Source organism: Lycium ferocissimum, chromosome 11, assembly GCF_029784015.1.
Source record: "Lycium ferocissimum isolate CSIRO_LF1 chromosome 11, AGI_CSIRO_Lferr_CH_V1, whole genome shotgun sequence".
Classification (NCBI taxonomy): Eukaryota; Viridiplantae; Streptophyta; class Magnoliopsida; order Solanales; family Solanaceae; genus Lycium; species Lycium ferocissimum.
In genome coordinates, this window is record NC_081352.1 from 24,746,898 (window position 1) to 24,766,108 (window position 19,211).

Consider the following 19,211-nt stretch of genomic DNA (forward strand, 5'->3'; position numbering starts at 1 on the left):
AACCCAACAACAAATAACCCTCTAATGAAGAATTTAAAGAATGTTAATCATTCTAGAGTTCTAATGGAGAGAATTTTGGGGAAGAAGTTAGAGAAATATAGGAAAGAGAACAAGCATACGTACATAAAAATTTAACCTTCTAGAAGAGAGAATGTACAAAATCCCTATTTTTACTCAGCACTTTATGGGTCATATATGCCAATTTTTTTAACCCAAAACGTGGAAATGGGTCATCTTGTGCCACATTCTTAAAACTTGGTTAATATATGCCAATTTCATGTACCAAAATGTACATAGTGCCAAATCCCCTAGTTTTATTCTAGGGAAAACTACGTATATATACATGTTAAGGAGAAATATTTACGAAACGTAACGACAGTTTTCCTTATTTACAAAACATAACGATATATTACGAAACATGACGGATTTTCATATATTTATTCTAAACTAAAAGGGATACATGAGTGGGCCTACTATATCTTCTTCATTTTGAAATATCTAACTGATTCAGAAGGGTGATTACAAAAAAAATCTTTGTGCACTCTCGATCGTTCGACCTCGCTTGTGTCATGGACAAAACTTTAAATTTAACAAGTTTTGATTTGATCTTGAAGGTGTGCCCATGGGCCAAGCGGGGATCAAAAGTTCAAGACCACTCATTTTCAAGGCCAATGGGTGTAGTTTCTTGATTCAGATATTGTTATATTTTATCGCTTGTGTAAACATACTTGCCTAGAGTGGCTTAGTTCTTATACTTATTCTGTTATTCACCTTCTCATTAGTTAACACTTTGGAGAGTGGTCACCCCCCCCCCCCCCCCCCCCGCCCTCCCTCTGTTTACCTAGCCTCAATATCAACTTTGCAGTGTTTTAGAAACAGTTTACTCTCAATGAAACCTTAGACTAGGAAGTGCACAAATTGATAAATTAATGGATCGGAGTCCAAACATTTGCAATAATCATTATCAAGATATGGAGTTTTGGAGCTAATTAATTTGTGCAAATACCAAGACCAACTTGTCCTGCTTGCCCATGTGTCGCTACTTTATGTATAAAGGGAATTCCTTAACAAAGCATGTAAAGTGAGATTTAAGGCTTGGCTGTGGCCAAGAATTAAAGTTGCATAACTTGTCCCTCCTCCTATCACAAATAATAGTCACTTTAGCTAACTTGTTCCAAAATAATTATTTTTTAGAAATTCAAGACTAAAATTGATACTTGTTTCAACTAAAAGTGCTTATAACTGATTTTGCTTATAAGCACTTTGGGCGTTTACCAAACGCGTAAATAAGCTAAAATATGTTTATAACCTAGTTTGATCGGCAATTTATAAACTTAGCCAAACACCCTTCTACAAACTAATTCGTTGACTTTGGTATGAATGCAAATTTATCTTGTGAAATGTAATCTTAGCTCCCGTTTGGTAAAAAAAAAAAATAGTTTTTTTTTTTTCATTGAAAACATTGTTTGGTTATAAAAAGTGACCAGTTTTTGGGCAATTTCTGAAGATGAATTTTTCAAGTTTCAAAAGGTGGCTTAGACTAGCTTGTTTTTGAAGTTTTCTACTTACATTTTTCAATTTCTTTTCAAGTAAAATGCATGTCCAGACACAATTTCAACTTTAAGAAACCATTTTTTTTTCATTTTCAAAAACTCTTTTTTCCAAAGTTCAACCATATCTATGTCCAAATGCTAGCTTAAATTGTTCACATAACTTGGCAAATATATTTATTTTCCAGAAGTGGAAAGCTAGTGATCATTTACTGGAATATTATAGTTGACTAGGAACTTTTATGAAGTCGTTATATTTACAATATTTCACCACTAAACGTGCCGCTCATGTTTGTATTAGCATTTAGTCAGACCTCAAAAAGTCGTCGAGTGAATAAAAGTCCTCAGGTAGGTCAATCACCCAATGGATGTCTACTGGACAGACCATTGCACAATTTATTAATGTTATGATAGCTTAATTCATGTCTTAGCGTAATTATGAAAATTTCACTAGCTTGAAGTTGCCTAAAAGAGCCCACATTAATATCAGCTTTAATTTTCTGCAACATTTCAAGCCCAAACTTGAGTGTTTCTTCTTTTCACTTGCAGCAAGAAAAAAACCACTTTTTTCTTCTCTTAATAGTAGAATGAAAGACAAAAGCAAGATTTTAATAATTGGAGGTACAGGCTACATAGGAAAGTACCTTGTGTGGAGGAAAGTCTAAAATCTGGACATCAAACTTCCATTTTGGTCAGAGAAAGCACACTTGCAAACCCTGAGAAGCCAAACTAATAGACACATTCAAGAATAATGGTGTTACACTATTCGGAAAAGGGCCAAATATACCCCTGTACTATCGGAAAAAGGCTAGATATATCCCTCGTTATACTTTGGGTCCAAATATACCCCTGCCATTATACTATTGGTTCAAATATACCCCTCATCCGTTAAAATTGTCCAAGATGAACATTCAATCCTACGTGGAACTGACATTTGGTGAGGTGGATGTCACGTGGCATGCCATCACTTCACCTCTAACCCATTTTACCCCTCTCCTTTATTTGTTCTTCCACCACTAAAACTTCATTCCGCTCCACCACCATTGCCAGCACTAATGTTGGCGTGTTGTGCAAGAATGGACTTGAAGGATCCGACAGAGGAATCGAGGCTAACCTGCACGGAGAATTTTGGAACCCCAGTTCACATACATTAACAGAAGACAAAGGGAAACATTCAATTTTATCCCAACTAACAGATAACCACACCAACCCAATAACCATAGCAATAAACCCACAAACCTTAGACGATCTAATCCACTAAAAAAGATCATGACTTTTTCCTTCAAAGACAAACCTAGCAGCTATATTTCCAAAAACCTCAATAAGAGAGAAACGAAATAGAGTTTCATTTCATTTTATTTATTTTAGTAAAAAAAATAAGGTAGGTTACAAAGACCACGTAAGACTAGTGTTGAAATTCTAAACAAAAATGTATGCAATAATTGTGGCAATGATGGTAGAGGGGAAGGAAATTTTAGTGGAAGAAGAACAAATAAAGGAGAGGGCTAAAATGGGCTAGGGTTGATGAGGTGGCATGCCACGTGGCCTTTTCCGTACACTATTTTTGTGACGGGTTTCTAGAACACTCATGAAAACCACATAAAATATTACTTTATTTTCATGAGGTGGATGCCACATAAATTTTCAGGTGAAGGCATTCAGATGAATCTTTGCGACCCCTTAACTCTGCCCATCAAGTCACAGAAATCGTATTATTACTTTAAAAAATACGATAAATTATCAGTTACAATAGAGTATAATACATTGTGCAAAATATTTACAGTATCGACACTGTTTATAAGTGGAGTGGTGCCGCTTCTAAGAAATTGTGATGGGTTTCTAGAGCACTCATGAAAACCAGGACAAGCGTATGGTCTCTTAGCGTAAAACCGTGATAACGATAAAGATTGTGCCAGTATAATGTGATAGAATAAGACCCTAGGCTTACAAAAGAATTATTGGTTCATAAAAGTTCTAAACTTCGTCAATTGTTCTGTAAGTTTAATCTTATTTTAATTAGATCTGGTTCATAGTCTACGAGACATTAGATTTGACGCATTATACTCATATATGTGTAAACCCAGCAAAACTTCTTATTTTATTTATTTTATTATTTTTGAGATATATGGAGAATTGTTAGAAAAATATTATTTTCTACTTAATATCTCAAAAATAAAAGGACTAATTCTAACGTCTTTAATGGATTTCAATAATGATAAGAATTGGTTGTTGCCAAACGTTTATTTCCACCCATTCAATGGCCTTGATTGGCCATTATTTCTTGTTTATTTTGACAATTGAATTCTTATTTGATTAGCCTTTATGGCTTTTTATTACAGATAATCAATTCACTTCTTTGGGCTTTAGCCTATATATAATACGGAAAAGGGCCAAAAATACCCTTGTATTATTGAAAAAGGGTCAAATATACCATTCGTTATACTTTGGGTCTAAATATACTCCTACTGTTATACTTTGAGATCAAATATACCCCTCCTCTGTTAAAATTATCCAAAGTGAACACTAAATTTGACGTGGCACTAACAACTCGGTGACGTGGCACCACGTGGCATGCCACCTCACCACTCAATTCATCTACCCCTCTCTTTCTCCTTTTTCATCCACCACCACCATTAGTACCACCATCTCCACCTTCACTCCCTCTAAGAAAAAGGAGCATAGGTAAATGTAGTAACACAAAACTTAATCCTAATTGATTAAAGAAAACCCCAATGAACTCAGGCCACTAATATTCCAACTTTAAGCCAACAAACAATTTCAGTAAACCCCAAATATAGTATTGAAAAGGCAAAACCTTGAATGGGATGTTAAAGGATCTGGTACTGAGCATGAGAGTGTGATTGAAGAGCATGAGAGTTCGTCGTAACAAGTTTGTTTTCCATTTCTTCTATTAATTGTATTTTGTGAAAATCTCAATTCAATTTAATAGCTCTGTAATTCGGTATTTGTTTTTGAAAAAATGAGAATTACTGTTACAGAGAAGGGAAGGTTGGAGAAGTTTTGTACAGAGACGGGTACAAAACTTATTTAATCAATTAGGATTAAGTTTTCTTAGAGGGACTGAAGGTGGAGATGGTGGTACTAATAATGGTGGTGGTTGTAAAGGGAGAGGAGATGATAATGGTGGGTGAAGAAGGGAAAAAGAGGGGTAAATGAGTTGGGTGGTGAGGTGGCATGCCACGTGGTGCCATGTCAGATTTAGTGTCCACTTTGGATAAATTTAACGGAAGAGGGGTATATTTGATCTCAAAGTATAACAGTAAGGGTATATTTAGACCTAAAATATAACGAAGGGTATATTTAACCCTTTTTCAATAGTACAGGGGTATATTTGGCCCTTTTCCGTATATAATATCATATGTGTGTTCATCTGGGATATAGTGAAAAACGAAGAAACAAGCTTTCCTTTTCCGATTTTCCTTTTGTAGTGCTAGATTTTTCTTTTGGTTAAATCTTTATTAGATTCTGGCTCTTAGTTTTGTACTAGAAGAGCTTATTGAATCTTAGGGGATACACTCACATCGGGTGAAATATCCTTAAGGACAGTGTCTTAATTGACATGCCTCAAGCTATGAAGAATTCTCTATAGTGTTCAAGATCAAGTATTTTCCGTAAGATTTACAACAAGTTTTATGGTTTCAACTAGTCTCATTTACTTTCAACTCGAACTATATTTACTTACAAGATCATATTTAATCTGAATTACTGATCTAGCGAGATTCTAAATTCATTCTACATAGAATGTGGGCGGAGAAAAATATTTTTCAGAGAATGTTTCTAATATATGTGATTGGGCAAAATATTATGAAAAATATTTTTCTTTAGAGAATAAGTTCCAAATTGGGAAAATAGCTTCACTAGTAGGAAGGAAAACAAACTCCATAAGTGTCATTCCACGTTGATTGTCTCCTTTCCACCCCGATCCTCAATCCCACCCCTATCCCTATGTATCAACCTAAACTATATGTAAGTGTCCCTCGAGATAATATTTTCTTGCTTACTTCTCAAATACCAAAAAATATGTAAGAAAACTAATTACTCCATTTTTGAAGAAAATATTCTCCAAAAAATGTTTTTCACCGTGAAAAAATTTTACTCCGTACCAAACACCCCCGTAAAACTGTGTGTTTAATTTTAGCATCATGAAAGTTTTTTGAGTTGCAGAGATTTCTTCCTTCAGAATTTGGATTCGATGTGGATCATGTTCATGCAATTGAGCCAACTGCATCAAATTTTGCTCTGAAAGCCAAAATCAGGCGAATGATAGAGGCACAAGGAATTCCATACACATGTGATCTCCAACTGGTTTGTTGACTTCTTCTTGGCCAACTTAGGGAACAGAGAAGTCAAAACTCCTCCTAGAGACAAAGTGGTCATTTTTGGCGATGGAAACCCCAAAGGCAATTAGGACTCCCTCCGTCTCGATCATATTCGTTGTCATGTTTCGATTCACGGAGTCAAATTATGTGAACTTTGACAAGCGTTTTAGAATATATTTTTTTCATCCAATTAACTTGAGAAAACTTGCAACCTGTAGTATTTATTATATAGTTTTTGAATATCTAAATTTTAAATATAAAATATAAATCTGATCTAATTCAATTTAGCTTCGGAAAAAATAAAAAAATTCTCTCTCTATAGGGGCACGTTAGAGCCGTCTCCCATGGTGGTATGCGCACATTAGTACAGTAGGCACTACTGTGATAGTCATGGCCAAGAACACTGGTAGAGGGAGGCGAAGACCACGAAAGGATGAACTTATGAACGGTACCAAGCAAGTTGTATAAAAGACACCGGTTCCTAAAACCCAAAGTGCAATTTTGCATGAAATTGGGTCTGCTTCTAAGACCCAACCTGTGGCTATGATGATGATCTCGAACATTGCCGGCTCACGGAAAGAAGTAACACTGAAGTTGGTAGCTCAGACATTGAATCCGGTAGCTCAGACGTGTCACGACCCGAACTACGGGCCATGACGGGTATCCGGGGCTAACCACCGAACACCGCTCATGCTGCTACTTATCTGATCCCATTCATTCTATATACTCATAATCATGGAAAACTATTAACATTTGAAACATTTTTTTTTTGTAAACATAAGCCCTTCGGCTATCAAAATAATATATATATATATATATATATATATATATATATATATACAAGAAGACTATGGAACCATACTACCCACATCGCGTATCTACGAGCCTCTACCGGAGTACTTAGACATAAGGACGGACAGACCCCGTCGTGCCCAAAATATATACACAAAAGACTCCTCAAAATAGCACCTCCGAATAAGGGAGGGCTCCCAGATATGTCCGCCGATAGCTCTATGGATCCGCAACGTCTCCCCGTCGCTCGTGGGCATGAACACGCGTCCAAAGAAAAGGACGTCGCACGAATATTGTACCGAGTATGTAAGGCATAAACAATAATAGAACATCATGAAATAGAGACATCAAACGAGAGCAACTCGTACCGATCGTATCATAAAAGAAATAGTGCATGTCGGCTTACTCTCATAAACATCATCATGTCATGTATGCATAAGGTATAAGTCGCCCGACCATATAGGTGCGGTGTGATAATCAATAACATTAGCCCGCGTCCAGTGCCTCCGCGTCCGGGGGTATCATCTCACGCCGTCCACCGGCTAGTGGCGCCGCCACGCGTCCGGCCATGGTGTATAGCCGCCGCCGTATAGGCGCGGTGTAATATCATCATATGCTCATAATAGTATGCTCATAACAATATACTCATCATAGTAGGCTTATCATAACTCATCATAATGCATGCATAGAAACTCATAGATAATCATACTTTATCGGGGTGACATAAGGTCGTGGACCCCCGATTTCATTATGGCGCATTCATAAGCATTCTGCCTCACCTTGAAGGAACAAGCATAAGGTGAGTGTATATAAGATCAACATCAATAGATTAATGATAACAAATTTTAGCTTTATAGGAACATCATGTCATGGGCTATAACTTTTTAGACTTAACTTATCATCAACAATTTTCATACTTGCCTTATCTTTCTTCTTTATCTTATACATGTGTAGCTCCTTATAGTCATGGACTCATCGTCATTTCTCGCGCTCATAATATATGTCTTATCTTTCTCTCGTATGGCTATTCATGAACGTGGGCTCTTAGTTCTTCGGAATTTAGGAGATTCATGGAGGGGAAAATCATGCCTTGGAAGGAAAGAGACGAACATCATATGATGGGTCTATCAACCATGAATAATAGCACGGAATCGTATAAAGGTCATTAACTTTGTAGAAATCTTGTATCATAAGTTTTAGGATCTCTAGACTTGGGCTCATCATCACATTTATAACATACCTCCTAGCTCCCTCTCATGCGAGTTCTTTATGACGTAGACTCATCATTCCCAATACATACATATGTGTAGAGAAGTCATAGAAAGATAGGAGGGTTCATACCATAGAGTCATGCCTTAGAAAGAAGGGACTAGCCTTACATACCTTTGTCGTTTAACTATTTTATCGCTCGCTCGTTCTCCTTCAACGCTCACGTTTCTACCTTCAAGAGAATTCGCATCATCATTAGCTAATCGATTATAAGAACGTGCTTACTAAAGATAGAGAAAATTGGGCAGATTTCCTTTATTTATACAACTTTCTCCATATCCCATATCAACTCCCAAACAGCCTAATAATATCCACCATATCATCACAATAGCCTTTATTCAACTACATTATCCTTACTTCTCAATTCACTTCAATTTATCCATATTCATGGTCATATCACACAATTTCGTTCATTCATATAAAATGTCTATTCCATGTTCTCAATATCATTTATAACATGATTATAATCATAACGTATCAAGAATCATAACTCAATCCAAACATTTACTCAAAAGTGACACTATTCCCCCATTCCTGACCCATTTCCTATTTCCTTAGATAATCCAAGTGTTTCAACTTTCAAATACCTTAAACAACAAGGAAAGGTCATAAAACTTACCTTAGATGGCGTAGGAATGAACCTTGGGTGCAAACACTTCACTTAAGAAAACACCTAGTTTCACCTTCACTTGAATTTCTTGGCTTAGATGAACTTTGATGGGTTTCTTACACTTGATTCACTTGAATTCTTGTTATTGATCTTTGATTTCCTTTGTTTTCTTGTGGATGAAGAGTAGAGAGATTTCTAGAGGGTTCTAGAGAGAAGTAGTGTGGAAATGAAATGAATTAATGAATGTGGGTCTCCTTTTAATGACTTAAAATCGATCCGTTCTGCAATTACGCGCCCATTTCGACGGGCCGTATAAATTCCTACGGACCGTCAAAATGGTCCGTAGAACTGCCCAGTCAAAAAAATGGGTCACCGTGACCATTTGACGCTGGGCTGGGTCCATTTTACGGACCGTAGGATTTCCTACGGACTGTCAAAAGTCCCACGGGGCGTCAAATGGTCCGTAGGATTTCTCTCAGACAGTCTGTCGTGGAATGGCCATAACTTTTTACTCAGACCTCACATTGACGAGCGGTTTGTTGCGTTGGAAACTAGACTCGATGAACTTCAATTTGAAAAAAAGAAACACACCAAAACCCTCATATTCTAGGAGATATGCCCCCACCAATGTGGACCAAAATTTTGTCCGAAAATTTTGCCAAGTTTTACCAAAGTTCCCATAAACTCAATTCCTTTATTTGTTTGTTCTTAAATCCTTATGGAACCTTCTTAAAACTTATTTAACACTTCATTAACAATCCAAGAGATATTATAACTCTTCTCCAAAAATTCATTAAGTCATCGTTAATTCGATACTCGTAAATCTTGCCCGACACATAACATATACCTTGCTTTCCTTAGCAACTTTCGTCTCCTACTTCAAATGTCTTTGAAATCTTATTTAGAATCATCAAATGTTATTTCTTACTTATCGAAACACCATATACTTCGTGCTCTTCGTTCGCCTATTCACTATGCATCAACGAAAAATTTTCCGAGGTGTAACAAGACGGCAACGACTGAAGCTGCTACTAATGGAACAGTACCTCAAGCTCTTGGAGTACCTATCCCAGCATTGGTAGTCCAGGCCCCAAACCCGGTGGCAAACCAGAGTATAGAGGTAGATAGGGCGAAAATGACTCAAGTGGAGTCGTGGACTATCTTGTTCATGAAGAATCGAGCTGTCTCAAATGGTATGACACTTGACTATATTCCTCCTCAAATTGTTAACGGGCAATTTGTAGTTCAACTGCAGAAATTTCATGCAGAGAAGGAAGAAGTGGAGTGGGAATGTGCTATGATTACAGGGAAAGTTCTCGGTTATAACATAATGAGGAGATATGTTAAACAAACTTGGGCAAATGTAGCAAAGCCAGATATTTTCCTCCATGAGGAAGGGTATTATGTGATTAAATTCTAATCGTTGATGGATATGCATGAATTTTTTTACTCTGGACCTTACACCATCAACAGCCGACCCATAATCCTGAAACCCTGGATTACTTATTTTGTTTTTAGCAAAGAGTACCAACTGAGATTCCTCTGTGAGTGAGGTTTCCAAAATTACTAGTGACATGTTGGGGCAAGAGTTCTCTTAGTAGAATTGCAAGTGCTATAGGAGCTCCAATTTATGAGGATGAGTGTACAACAAAACAAACAAGAATCTCGTATGCTAGAATTCTTATAGAAGTGGATATGACCAAGGCTATTTGAGAAAAAGGTATGCTGAATGATCCTGCTGGTCAGCAATTTGTACAACCTGTAGAATTTTATTGGAAGCTTAAATACTGTTTGAAATGTTAGAAAATTGGGTACTTATGTCCTCAACAATAGAAGTCAGATCACAAGCCGAAAGAGCCTCCAGGGAAAAAGCATGTATAACTTGTTCATGAATGGACATCAAAAGGAGTTATTATTGCAGATGAAACTGTAAAGGCTACACCTACCTCTACTATTGCCTCTACTTCCACAGTTGCTACTACTCCACAAGTGCAAACACCTATGGTTTCTCCTACTATTAGTAAGAAGAAAGAGCAACCATCATCAGTATTGAACTTAGCTGAGTTCCCTATGTTGACTTCTATCCCAGGTTGGCAAGACCAAGTGGTATTCAAAGAGGTACTACAGTTGAAAAGAGTTGTGTGAACATCTTGCCCTTAGATAGGGGAGGAAGAACCAAAGCAATTAGATGAAGTGTCTCTTCTGGAATGTCAGAGGTGTGAATTAAAGACACAAACTAAAAGAACTTAGAAACTATTTACAAAGTAATATAATAAAGCTAGCAGGTGTAGTAGAAAAAAAGGTAAAAGAATACAAGGCTATTAGAATTCAGTCCAATATTGCTCCATGATGGGGGCTCTTACCTAACTATCAATATGCTATTAATGGAAGGGTATGGATCTTATGGGATAGGAATTGTTTTGATGTTACAATTTTCAAGTGTGATGCTCAATTTCTTACATTGTTTATTTGCTAGCAGAGATAGATAATTTGAAGTTGTGGTGTATGAACTCAATACTGTTGAACAAATGAAGTCTTTATGGGAGAGTTTAACTGAAATGGCTCTTGGATTTGTTAAACCATGGCTCATTAACGAAGATATCAATGTTATACTTAACATGAATGACAGGTGTTGTGGCAATCCAGTTGCATACAACGAAATTAAGGAATTTTCATAATGTAATCAGAGTCTCTCCCTCTCAGAGTTGCAATAGAGTGGAGCATATTATTCATGATGCAACAAACATCAGGACAATATTAGAGTGTACAGTAGAATTGATAGAACATTGGAAAATCATGAATGGATGATGCAATGGGGGCACTTAGTTACTGAATATGGAGCACCTAACATGTCTAATCATTCTTCTATTACCCTCACCCTCTCAACAATACAATGCAAAATGGGCTAATCATCCAAATTTTCAGAATATTGTGGAGGGAGTTTGGAGCTTTACCAAAGCTAAGAACAAGATGTAGAATGTACGCACTCAGACCATTTCTAAAATAGCTAAACCTCACAGAGTTCAGAGGTATATCTCAGAGAATAGAGAGGGCTAGATTGACCTTACCACTATCCAAGATCAAATGATTCCTCCTTATGATGATGATATATTGGTTGTAGAGAAGCAAGCATTAAAAACTTTAGAGAAATGGTTAATGGTAGAAGAAAGTGTGCTACAATGAAAAGCCAGGGCTAAATAGATCAAATTGGAAGACACAAAAAACAAGTATTTCTTTGCTATTATAAAGGAAAAAACCAACAGAAAGCAAATAACTGAACTAACCCCCCAGCAGGAGCAAAGATAACTACAAAAATGGAAATTAAGGAAGAAATTGTTAACTTCTATAAAGGACTCATGAGCTCATCAACACAATCTCTTCCAGCTATATACATGTCGACCATGAGGAAAGAACCGATACTCACTCAACAACAAAGAATCACCCCTTGTGCTCCCATTCAGATAATGAAATAGATGCAAGGTTGTAATCAATACGAGATGATAGGTCTCCGGGAGAGGATAGATATAATGCCCTATTTTTTTAAAAAAAAAATAAAAAATCTTGGTTCATATTGAAGGAGGATATCATTAATGCAGTAATGGAGTTTTTCAGTACTGGTAAGATGCATAAAGCAATTAACTGCCCTGTCATTACACTGATATCAAAACCTGAAAAACTAGCAACAATGAAGGAATTTCGACCCATTACTATTGCACTGTGTTATTTAAATTGATCTGAAAAGTTTTAGCTTCTAGACTACAAGTGATCATGGCATCCATCAGTAGCCAGACACTGGCAGGATTCATCCATTGCAGAAAGATGGCATGATAATATAATGTTAGCCCATGAGCTGGTTAAGGCCTATAACACACAACATACTTATCCAAGATGCATGCTTAAGATTGGTTTACAAAAAGTCCATGACTCTGTGAAGTGGGATTATTTAGAGTAAGTGATCCAGAATTTGGGATTTTATACTCAGTTCCTCACACGAGTAATGGAATGTATTCATATAGTCAAATACACTATAATGGTAAATGGGGAAACAACACCACCTTTCATTGCAGCTGAAGGGCTCAGGCAAGGTGACCCAATGTCACCTTTTTTGTTTGCTATTTCTATGTAGTATTTGAGTAGAGCATTGGAAGAATTAAAAGAGAATAGACTGTTTAGAGATCATCCAAGTTATGCTAAGATGGACATAACATATTTGTGTTTTGCTGATGACTTGCTTCTATTTACAAGAGGAGATGCTCAATCAGTGAAGCAAATGTTTCAATGTTTTGATAAGAGATCAGATGCATGTGGTCTCATACCCAATATGGGAAAAAGCAATGTCTACTTTGGCGGAGTTAAACATGAGCTTAAGGATGAGATTTTAAGTGTTACACCTCGAAAATTTTTCCGTTGATGCACAGTGAATAGACAAACGAAGGGCACAAAGTATATGACGTTTTGATAAGTAAGAAATGGCATTTGATGATCCTCATTGAGATTTCAAAGACATTCGAGGTAAGAGAAGAAAGTTACCAAGAAAGGGCAAGGTATACGTTATGTATCGGAAGGGATTTACGAGTCCCGAGTTAATGATGACTTAATGACATTTTGGAGAAGAGTTATAATGTCCCTTAGATTTTTAGTGAGGTTCTAAACAAGAGTCGAGAAGGTTCCATAAGGATTGGAGATCGAACGAAACGACGGAAACCATTTCGGGGAAGTGGAGTTATACGACCACTTATACAGTCCGTATAACTTTATACGGTCCGTATAACTCCCAGCAAGGAGATGATTTTCAGGGTTGTGAACCACGGCCACTTATACGGACGGTACAATACTATACGGACCGTATAAGTGTCCGTATAGTACCCGACGGGCTGATTTTTAGTTTTTGTATAAATAGATGCCTTGGGTTATTTTACTTCATTTTTCATCTTCTACAAGTATTGAGAGCTCAAAACCCTTCTCTAAGCACATTCCACTCAAGTCTAAGAGAACACAAAGATCAAAAGACTAGAATCAAGTATTCATATGTTAGAAAGCTTCCTAGGGTTAGAGGACTACAAGAAATACGTGGGCATTGTAGCTAGGGTTTTGCACAAGTTGATAGCTACTCCAAATCTTGTTTCTATGGGATGAAAGGGTTAGTTTCCATGCTTATTTCATGTTTTTGAGAATGTTTGGTTGTAGCAAAACTTGGGTGGAAGGAGAAGGTAGAAAATAAAGTCTAAACGTGGTTTTCATGATGTTTATAAGTAGTAATCTATATTGAGTCATGATTCTTGATATGTTGTGATTATGATTATGTTATAAATGATGTTAAGAACATGGGATAGACATTGTATATGAGTGAACGTAATAGTGTGCTATGACCATGGATATGGATGATTGGAAGTGAATGGAGGAATATGGATAATATAGGTGGACAAAGACTATTGTTATGATGTTGTGAATGTTTTGATATATGTTTGGGAGTTGATATATGATATGGAGGAAGTCGTATAAATAAAAGAGATGCTGTCCAATTTTCTCTAGCTTTAGTCAAGTATGCTAAGCTATCGATTTTCTAATGTTAGTATAACTCTAATGAAGGTAGAAACGTGAGCATTGAAGGAGAACGTTCAAGCGATAGGATAGTTGAACGAAAAGGTATGTAAGGCTAACCCTTCTTTCAATAAGGCATGGTTCTTTGGCTATACACCTATCCTTTCATGAGCCTATGATGTCCTCCAGATGATTTTATCTTTAAAGGCTACTAAGCTCATGATCCTCGATATGTTACGATTGTACTAAATTCCTTATATGATGAGTAATCCTCTGGGGATAGATGTAATGAACAACGATAGTACTGATGCTAAAGATGCTTATGAGCTTATATGTATATGTGTCTATGTATGACGATTATGAAACCCCGAGCTTATATGGCCGGGTAGAATATATGTATATTGCGCGCGCACCACTGCAGTTGGGTACGGACAACCTTGAGCCTTGGTAGGGTCAGGTATGTGAAACACCGAACCTTCATGGTCGGGTGTGCCATGTATATGATATGGATATATATATGCTATGTACATGATATGAATACGAATACGCTATGAATATGAAAATGGATACGAATACGGATACAGATATGGATGTATGTACACGGTTACGCATTATAAATGGAAAGTCCCTATAAAAATCAGGTAAGTGTTTATGACGATGGTTCTGCTACCTTCGATCTTATGCTATTTCTTATGTCGTTTATTATGCTTTCATAATGATGTTGATCATGCCTTACATACTCAGTACATTCTTCGTACTGACGTCCTTTTGTTTGTGGACGCTGCGTCATGCCCGCAGTGGCCGGGAGACGGACTTGATCCACGGCTCTATTACTCAGGGACTACATAGCGGAGCTCCATTTCATTCGGAGCTACAGCTTTTGGTATTTATTCTTTTGTGTACATACTTATGGGCATGGCAGGGTCCTGTCCCGCCTATATGATATGACATACTTTCCTTAGAGGCTCGTAGACATGTGTATATGGCTAGATGTATTTGGCCTTGTCGACCCATATTTTGGATATTATTTTGTTAGCCTCGTCGGCTTATGTACATTTATATGGGCATTGTTATTGATGGTGATATATATGTATTGTTGCCCAATGGGATTAGTATGAATAATGGATGGAAAGTATGATTTAGCTATGTGGCTCACCTAGATGTAAATGTGAAAGTATGCTAAGAGGTGCCGGGGTGGGTTAGCATCGGGTGCCCATCGCGGCCCTCCGGTTGGGTCGTGACATTAAGTTACTCTGCTATTCAATGGGGGAATTCCCCTTCAAATATTTGAGAATTCCTTTGTCCACTAAAAAGCTCACCTTCACTCAAAGGATCACTAATTGGGAGGATTTTATCCAAAATCACATCCTGGACTGCCAAGAAATTATCCTATGCAAGAAGAGTACAACTAGTTCTATCAGTTATCTTTAGAATGCAAGCATGTTGGGCCCAATTGTATGTCATACCTCCCAAGGTCATTAAGGCCATTGATGCACACTGTAGAAGTTATATATGGTCTGGGGTCATAAAATTACAAAAAAGGCTTTTGTTGCATGGGAGCAAGTGTGTTTGCTTAAATCTAGTGGTGGACTGAATTTGATCAACATCAAAGTGTGAAATAGAGTAGTCATAGCACAAAGCTGTTGGGACATCACTAGAAACAAGATAAGCTATGGATTGAGTGGATTCATGCTTAGTATATCAAGCGGGAAGAAATAGCCAGGACAATCTTGGGTCAGTAAGTGTCATATCAATGCAACTAGTGCCAAAGGATTAATCAATATCATCTACCTTCAGGTCATAGGGGACTGTCCGAAAATGAGGCGGAAGAGTCTTATGTTTCAAAATGCAGCTCGATCTAAATCTATTTTTACTCTCTGGTTGCAGCAACAGGAAGATTGATGGCAATTATTGACAGATTAGCTTCTTGGGGAATAAATGTGGATCCCAAATGCTGTCTGTGTAATGTGGAAAAGGAATCTAGAGATAATATACATGTCCAATGCCCATATTCACAACACTTATGGGGCAGCCATTACAGATTCAAGCTCACTATGCTAAAGGAATGGGAACAACATATAAGTTGGACAATAATGGAAATCAAAGGCCGATCACAAAGAGCTCAACTGCTCGAGATGGTGTGTACTGAGTTTACTTATGCAGTTTGGATTGAGAGGAATCAAAGAAATTTTTAGAGGAAAACAAGGCCCTGGAAAAGTTTAGCTAGAGAAATAGTGTATGTGGGCAATGTCAGAGCCCCGGTAGGAGTAAGGACCATGGTTCAAAGCCTTATGTTCTAGACTAGGTTCTTTTCTTACTTTATTTTGTAAGTGATAGTAGTATATGGAGTAACAGACTGCGAAGGTTGTGCTACAGGTTTGTAATTATCAATGGTGATTAATGAAAGGTCAGTTAATTACCAAAAAAAATATGAATTAGCTTCGAAAATATGATAATTAATTTGGGATAGAGAGAGTAGTAGTTAACTAGAAAAAAAAATTATGTTATGTACACTGATAATATAATCAATTTTATAGCTATTATGTTAAGTTGATTTACAACACATAACTTCCTGTATCATGCCCGATATGTTTGACCGAAAAACAGAGTAGTAACCTATTATAATCGATAAAATTGCATTGGTCGTGTAAAAATCCTTTATATCATCGTGTGTGTGTATGTATATGTGTTATGTTACCAAAAGTGAGGATATTTATTCTATCAGGTTGAGTTGATTTACAACATTTAACTCTTAATATCATGTTTGATATGCTAAACTCTAAAAATTAAAATGGAATAATAATCTTCGATAACCGGCATTATTGGCTAGATAGTGAAATTTTCTAATTTATATTATCAGTGCCAAGTGAGTTTACATGATATGCAATAAGTAGGTGTATATTAGTTGTATTTATAAGTTAGTTAATTACTCTAACTAGTGAGGCTGACTGTAATTCATTCTATTTCACGATGGAAGCAATATATGTCAAGAAAGAAGACATAGAACCCGTTTGGCTTAGCTGATTTAAAACAGTTGATAAGCATTAAGTGTTGATAAGTATATTTTAAGTGTCAAGCCGACAAGCTAGCCACGCGTTTGGATAAAGATGCTGAAACTAATATTAAGTTGCTGAAGTGTTTGGCAAAAAAAGTGTTGATAAGCATTTTTTCTATTACAATGACTTAAATATCCTTAAAATCGTTTACACTTATAAGAATGCTACTCTTATAAGTTTTTAAATACCAAATTATTTATAATACAAAATAATTTATTCCTCATTTATTTTAATACAAAATTAATTAGATAAAATTATTTCTTAAGAATATAAATTATTTTATGATAAGCTAAATTACAATCATAAGCTATAAGAAAAATAGTTAATAATTATACTAAATTTCGTTGGTACAACATACTCAAATAGTACACAATATTTGAATAGAAGAAACACACATGCAATTAATGAAATCTGTTTGTTGCTATTTGAATCTAACCATTCAACTATTAGAAATATCTTGAGCAATCAAATCAGGAGCAGCCATCCAAGGGTTTTATCTCCTTGATTTTCTGGATTTTCGATGTTTGCATTTTTGAAATTCTTGTATATTTTTAATGTTGGTAGAGGAGAGCTGCTGGGTTTTAAAGACGTGGGGCAAGGAAGTGACGTGATGGCGAGGGTTAAGATTTTACTCCCTCCGTTTCATAATAAGTGGTTTTTGGGCTCATGCACACCCCTTAAAAAATTGCTCACTGCTAGAAAATTAAGAGTGTTTTTACTAACTTACCCCTAATCAAGTTTTACTGCTTTCTAAAAAAAGAAAAGGTAGTTAATGAATCTTGACTATTTAAATAAGAGTAATCTTGGAAGAATCTGCCTAAAGTCTTCTTGAAATCCTAAAGTACCACTTATTTTGAAAAAACTTGAAAAGTCTAACAAACTACTTATTATGAAACAGAGGGATTATTAGAGTAAAGATATTTTAGGAATTACGAAATAATATTAGGGATAGAATAGTAAAAGTTTTTGTCAAACTAAAGTGCTTATAAGCTCAAAAATAATAAGTTGGGGGATCACCAACTTATGACTTATGGCTTATTTTTAGCTTATATGCACTTGATTTATAAGCACCTTTATTTTTACCAAACGCAAAGATAAGTCGAAAAGTACTTATAAGCTGGTTTGACCAACTTATAAGCTTAGCCAAACACCCTCATAGCCACATACACCATTAAAGCAGTAGATGATCCACGAACCTTGAAATACAACTGTTCACATGAGACCTTCTGCCAATATTTTGTCCTTCAAGGAGACAGTGTCCTGTGGGAGAAAAAATTTGGCAAGACTCTCGACAAGTTGTATCTTTCAGAGGAACATATTTTCCAGATTATACAAGGTAACGTTACAAGTACTCCATCTGTTTTAATTTATGTTACATGGTAAAGCTCGTAATATTTGCGTGCCCATAAAATTTTCAAAGTTTTTTTAATTTTAAATATGTTATAACATTTATTTGATTATAAAAACTTCTCATGAAGAGTAAAATAGAAAGTGTGAAGTTTATCACTTCCAAATTAAATTTTTTTTTTTTTGAAACAAACTAAAAAAATGAAATACAGTAACAAGTGAAGTATCTTCTGCCACCCTTCCTTCTTTACCTTTTATCCATAATTAATGAGTAGATTTTAATTTAAGTTGGCGAATATGATGTACTTATTATTCTTTGTCATTGTAATTGTGAGGCTGCTATTTTCTTAGTGATAATTTATGTGGTATAATTTAATTAAACACGTAATTTAAAAAAAATAAAAACAATTATGATTTAAATATGCCACGAGATTTTAGTGGCTATAAATAATTTAAAGATAAAATGAGAAATTTAATAAAATATATTACAAAAATAAATATGACTCATTCTTTTTTTAACCAACTAATCAATAATAAGGATGAATAAAGTCATATAAAATGCAAACGAAGGAATATAAGGAAAGAGTTATATAAAATAGAACAAAGGGAGTATATCTTTATACTCGATTGAATTTTATATGATACACCGTTTCTTATTAGTAGTTTTTTTTTTTAAAAAGAAGACGGCATCTTTATTTGGAGATAT

The 19,211-nt window shown here is 35.9% G+C and overlaps 1 pseudogene; it reads left to right on the forward strand.

Moving 5' to 3' along the window:
* The first annotated feature begins 2,137 nt into the window (after positions 1-2,137).
* On the forward strand, positions 2,138-18,541 carry LOC132038155 (isoflavone reductase homolog A622-like; annotated as a pseudogene).
* The last annotated feature ends 670 nt before the right edge of the window (positions 18,542-19,211 follow it).